General features: G+C 27.5%; 1 long non-coding RNA gene across 2 annotated transcripts; it reads left to right on the top strand.

Moving 5' to 3' along the window:
- Window positions 1–1,654: 1,654 nt before the first annotated feature.
- On the top strand, window positions 1,655–5,997 carry LOC114183757. Of its 2 annotated transcripts, none has more exons than XR_003604516.1 (4): window positions 1,655–1,862; window positions 1,945–2,026; window positions 2,999–3,083; window positions 5,760–5,997. It is a non-coding gene; the product is annotated as an uncharacterized LOC114183757 (long non-coding RNA). The 2 variants fall into 2 exon arrangements; XR_003604517.1 differs by having other exon boundaries at window positions 1,656–1,862; window positions 5,763–5,997.
- The last annotated feature ends 381 nt before the right edge of the window (window positions 5,998–6,378 follow it).

Genomic DNA, 6,378 nt, shown 5'->3' on the forward strand with positions numbered 1-6,378 from the left:
TTATTTTTATTATTACTACTGTTATTATTAATTAAAACTATAATTATTATAATAGTTATTATTATTATTATTATTTTTATTACTATTATTATTATTATTATTGTTATTGTTTTTATTATTATGGTTACATACACATTTTACTTTTACTTACTATCTGTGAATCATGTTTCAATTACTTGACCATTTTACATTTGAATAATTATATCAAATTCAAAAAAAAGAGTTACTAAAATTAGTAAAATAATAAAATTGAAAAATAAATTTTTTATTTTAAATAATTATTTAAGTTTAAAATATAACAATTCAGAGGATAAAATTGAAAAAACAGAAAAAGACACCAAATGTTTATCTCTTTATATATGTAGTTGTATTATTATTATTATTATTATTATTATTATTATTATTATTATTATTATTATTATCACTACGCGATATTATTTTAGTGTTATTATTATTATTATTATCTATTATTATTATTGTTATTATTATAATAATAATTATTATTATTATTATTATAGTTAAGCACACATTTTACATTTATTTACTATGGGATCATATCTCAATTACTTGCACTTTTTATTTGTTTTCTTGTTCAATTTGTTTTTTTATCTGTGTAATTATTTGAATTAAAAAAATAGTTACTAAAATTATTAAAATGATAAAATGGACAAATAATTTTTATTATGAATAATTATTTTAATTTAACAAAAGAGGACCCAACAAATGTATATATCTTTATATATGTAGTTATTATTATTATCACTACGAGATATTATTATAATGGCATTATTATTATTATTATTATTATTATTATTATTATAGTTAGACACACATCTTAAATTAATTTATTACAAGATTGTATTTAAATTACTTGTCATTTTTATTTGTTTTGTTGTTAATGTATATCTTTATATATAATTATAGATTATTATAGTTGACATTAGCCTTAATATTAGCATTAATATTAATATTTATAGCATAAATATTATTATTATTATTGGTATCATTATTATTATTATTATTATTATTATTATTATTATTATTATTATTATTATTATTATTATTATTATTATTATTATTATTATTATTATTATTATTATTATTATTATTCATAATGGTGTTATTATTATGAGTGTGCTTTTTTAAATTATAGAAAATGTTGTTATACTAAATATTTTTGCTAAATAGAGTTTTAATCTTTTAATTTTTTATAATTTATAATTTATATTAATATTATTATTAGTATTTTTAATGGTTAAATAAATATAATAACAATTATATTATTATTCTAAAAAAATTTAGAATAAAAAAAACAAAAAAATGTTCGCATAGATTATAGGCTATTATAATCATTTCGTAAAATGAATTAACTGTATTATATTGTAATATCAATTCTATTGATTATATTTAAAACTGATTACATCACTTAGATTTACTATTTTGTTACTTTAATAACAACATTTACAACAATATAACTTAATTTTTATAATATTTTATTACATAATATTTTTACTATTTTATTATTTTAATATACAAAATAAACACGAGGTCAGTAAACTAGTTTACATATAAAATTTAAATAAAATTATTATTAAAAAAAGTATAATTTTGAAAAACCTTTTTTGCTCATCTTTTTCTCTCTCGGTGGCTTATACTATTTTGTTGTATCATCGATTAAAGAACGTATCTTCCCTGCTCATTTTTTCTGGTCATTTTCATGGTAATTTTCACTACACACATCTTCATGTCATCTCTCTCGCTCAAGTTCGCATTGTACCGTCTTGCTCACTTTGCGTCGTACTCTCTCTCGCTCACGTTCGTGTTGTGCTCTCTTCCAAATCGGAGTTCATTTTAACATTGGAGTGAGAAATCGAAGTTTGGAGTAAGTTTCCTTTTACGCTATTTTGTATTGTTGTTACATTGACCCTCCTTTGTTCTTTGTAGGTTGAAAATTCCTGTTTCTAAATACCTAGGTTGGATTGATCGAAATCGAAGAGAATAGGTCTCCAATCGTCCTCTTAATTCGGTAAGACAATTTCTATTGTGTTTACTTGTTATAGATCTTTGTCTTCCTCTATTTCTATCTATTTTCCTTTGTTAATTGGAAACAAATAAATTGGGAACGATTTTGGATTTTTGTCGGGAGGACTTGGAAGTGCTAGAAGTTCTGTTGGTGGTAGAGTTGAGGGAGGGATTGGGTTGTGGTTGATGGTGGAGTAGGTCAGCTTAGCTGTTTCCCTGCACCACCATACCAAACGTTCTTTTATGTGGCTGAATTTGTGTGTGGGAGATTATTGTTTTAATTGGATGTTATTAGATGAGTGGGAGTAGGCGTTCCCCAACTTCCAATTGGGGTTTGAGAGGGTAGTAAAGCTGCCAACGTGAGCCATCATCATGAAGCCCACTATCATCTCGTAATAGTAGCACAACCCATCATAATTATATTCATTATTTAACTACGATGCCTTTCTCAGTTGATGAATCTTGCCAAATCCAAATAGAACATGTGTTGAAAACACAAGCAAGTGGATGGGTAATTAATGATTTTACTGGTAGCGTTCACTTCTTGTCTACAATGTTATAACTTTGAATCATATGCAAACTATCCTCTCTCACTAGATTTCATCCGATCAAATCCAATGAGCTCTAAACAACGAAAATATTATCATCTCACTACTTGAAGTGTTAATCCAGGCAAAGCAAGGTGGAACCATTGGCATTGTTATTGAAGAGAATTGGCAACACACAATCCTTTTAGTTTTATTTTTAAATTTTTTCCTGCTCTTTTTTTTAAATGAAGGGTCTTAGATCCCCTGGTTTTGGGTAAGTACTCAACCGTGAAATCAATTGCCAGTGTTTTCTCCTAAGGAGAAGAGACTCATAAAAGACAACATAGACTTCATTGACATCAATCACTATGGATCTCTCTATGCCAATGATTGTTCCCTCTCTGCCTGTTCTCATGGAGCTGATCATCTCTCTGTCTCATCTACCTTAGGTTGTTTCAAGTTTGAGGGAAGCTTTATGACTTGAATAAGGAGCATCAGATGCGTCTTGAACAGAAGTCAATCTTTCACATGAAGGTATTTTGATTGATAGAGTGTGGTAGTCAGATTGACAATTGCATCTTATGGTTGACCATTATGAATTCTTTTACTGGCCCTGTTTATATTTATTTAATGGACTCTATATCTACTTGTTAAAGCAATGCCTTTATACAATTACAAAGTGAATATAGGCCTTAAAAAATTGCTTATTGACCGCCTTGTTTTTATTTTGTTTACATTAGCAACATTTGTGGCCAAGTTCATGAGTATTTATAAATCCTTCCTTATTGCTACTTTCGGCTGAAAGTGAGATTTATTTTTCTGTGATTCAACATGTTAAAAGAAGTGTTATGAGAATAGTTCTGTATATAAATGATATAAATAAATAAATAAATTCAACCTCTAAATTGTAGTGTACTAGAAAATACTGATCAACTGAGCCCTTTTCTTATATCTATTGTATGTACGAAAATGAAAAGCTTGTGAATATGTTCTTTTTCCTTCATTGTGTTGTTCCTACTATTAGTGTCAAATAATCATCTAGCCAAGTATTTTTTTTTTAGGATATGAAAAAAATTGTTTTTGTCATTCTTTCCTTTTGATTTTATCAAAGGTGTTGTGATTTTTTCACACTTTCTTGTTTCACAAATTTAAAAATAGCATTGCGGCATTCTTAGCTAATATAGTCCTTTAATCCTCTTTGATAATTTGAGTTTTGTAACTTTTTTCATGGTCATCTTCTGTCACTAGAAAAATGATGTCCCTTTTCTCAACTGGCTAGTTATTAATATTCAACGGGTCTTGCTCCTGCATGTATGTTACACCGGTTCATGTGCATTATTTGGTACACTAATCAACACAATAAATAAAAAGCTCATGATGAAAATTCATCTGCATGTACAATATATTTATCTTAGAAGCCGACTATGCAATGTCCAATGAGGTTCCCATTCTTAATCTAGAATCCAGTTAATGCATTCATAACACTGCCTAGCAAGTTCACAGAAAGCTCTTTCGTTGGCCACTCATCACTTAGAACCGAATCATCTTAGAGTAATGGGAGATATAAGCAGCAGGAGCAGGGGAGTCCTTATTAGTCATGGAAGTATAGCAAGTTTTATATTGGTCGTGATTTGATTCTCCCTCTACTTTCCTAAAGTCATGTGCTTTCAAATCAACTTTTTGTTATATAATATATATATATATATATATATATATATATATATAAATAACGTTAGCACTGTCATTTTGCAAAAGAGTAACGGCCCGTGTATATACAAAAAATATTAAATAAAAAAGTGAAAAGCATGTTCAATACAAGGATTATAAAATTACAGAAATTAAAATTGAAAATTGATATATTTTAATTCAATTTATATTATTATTATTCTGAATATTCCTATAAATTCAATCCAAACCTTCCTTGAAACCACATTGCCTTGACTAAAAAATTCAAGGATCTCATGACAGAGTTCTAGGTAGTTCTTAATACCTAACAGGAAAAGCTGTTTTTCGATATTCTTGTATGTCTTCTCGTCAATATGTTGTGTTTTAGACTATTAGACAAAGAATGCAAGATAAATAGTGAGGTTGTGGGGGAAAAGAGTTATAACAGGTTTTGAACACTCCATCCCTGTGGTACATTATGGCAGTACCGTTGTTTTTTATTATTATTTTAAAACTTATATATTATATAGTGTTTAATCATGTTCACTTTGTGATTAATAGGAATTTAAGTGTAAGTCTAAATCTTACATTGGTCAAAAATGAGAAAGTAGAGCGCTATATAAGAATAAAAACTCATTGTCTTAAGGTTTTGGATTAAGAGGTGTCAATGTCTTATGTGGTTGGGTTCAGGTCTCATTGGTGTTGTATCTCCCCAATGATACCTCTCCTGAAAAACCTAACAAGAGATATCAGAGCCGATGGTTAAAACCGACTCGGACGAGTACAGTATGGTCTTAGTATCGAAAGTTTTCCTGACAAGGGTTTCAGTTAAGCATGGTCTTAGTATCGAAAGTTTTCCTGACAAGGGTTTCAGTTAAGCATGTACCGTATAAAAACTAGAAACAGCGAGCAAATATTTCAGAGAGCAATCCTGGAAGTAGAAGGACAGGTATTGCAGAAGGTACTTGGTTCTTTGAAGCTCCTTTTTACCTTTTTACAACGACACTGGTAGAAGAAAGACTTATAATTAGTTAATCTATATCTGAAAAAAATTAATGATGTGGATTAAAACTCTGGATTAGTTAACCCTGTAAAGTTCATCTTAAGTGTTTGCATATAAGTGTGAGCATCAATTTCTCATTAATATTTGTTAATGATGTGCGAATTGATAAGTTTAAATTATGAATAATTAGAAGCAAGGTTTAATTGTAGTTGTAGTCACTCTTTCATTGCAATCGATTTTAGTATATTAATTCAGTTCTCTTTTATATACTAGTTCAGTTCACTTCTATATGTTGCATAGTATTATATTTTTATAATTTTGTTTGTACTGGTGGTTCTCTTTTTGGGTTTCTTTTATAACTAGCACACATGCACGCCCTTTTGGGGTTCTATGGAATGGGAACGTTTTTAATATGTGAGTTTTTATGTTGTTTTAGGGAATGAGAGAAAATGGTTTAACTATCCTTTTCAATACTGTTTTTATTCAATTGACTAACCTTTTTAATAGTGTTTTGATTCATGTATATGATTTTGTATTGTTAGAAGGTATGGAGCAATGAGAGTTGATGGGCAAAACAACCAACAACAAAGAAAGACCAACATCAAGGACATGACCTATTAGACATTTAGAATTTTACACTTGACTACGTTATCATTTATAGATTATGTTTTATTAGATCTTGGTTAGGATTATATCTTATAGCTTTAATTTGGACCGAGTTGTTGGGACTTTTTTGTTTGTAGCTTGAATTTGGAATGTTATTATCTTGGATTTCGATTTTATGTTATTCATAATTTTTATTGTGAATCATGTTGGTAAAATTTATTTTGTTTAATTTAAATTTCATTAGAATTGATAGGAAATGTATAAGAAAATTCAAAATAAAAATATATACTTTTAATTTGAAAAACACATTATTACACACATATTTACATACAGAATAATCTTACCTAGTATTATTTATGGATTATTCCGTATGTAAGTTATATACGGATTATTATTATTATTATTATGTATGTAAATTATATATGGATTATTTTGTATGTAAATCACTCATAATTATATACAGAATAATTTATATGTAATTTTCTATGAATTTTATTATTTACGAAAAATTTTGTATGTAAAATTACATATAGATTTTTTTTATATATAAAGTTT

The sequence above is a fragment of the Vigna unguiculata genome, chromosome 5 (genome assembly GCF_004118075.2).
Source record: "Vigna unguiculata cultivar IT97K-499-35 chromosome 5, ASM411807v1, whole genome shotgun sequence".
Taxonomy (NCBI): domain Eukaryota; kingdom Viridiplantae; phylum Streptophyta; class Magnoliopsida; order Fabales; family Fabaceae; genus Vigna; species Vigna unguiculata.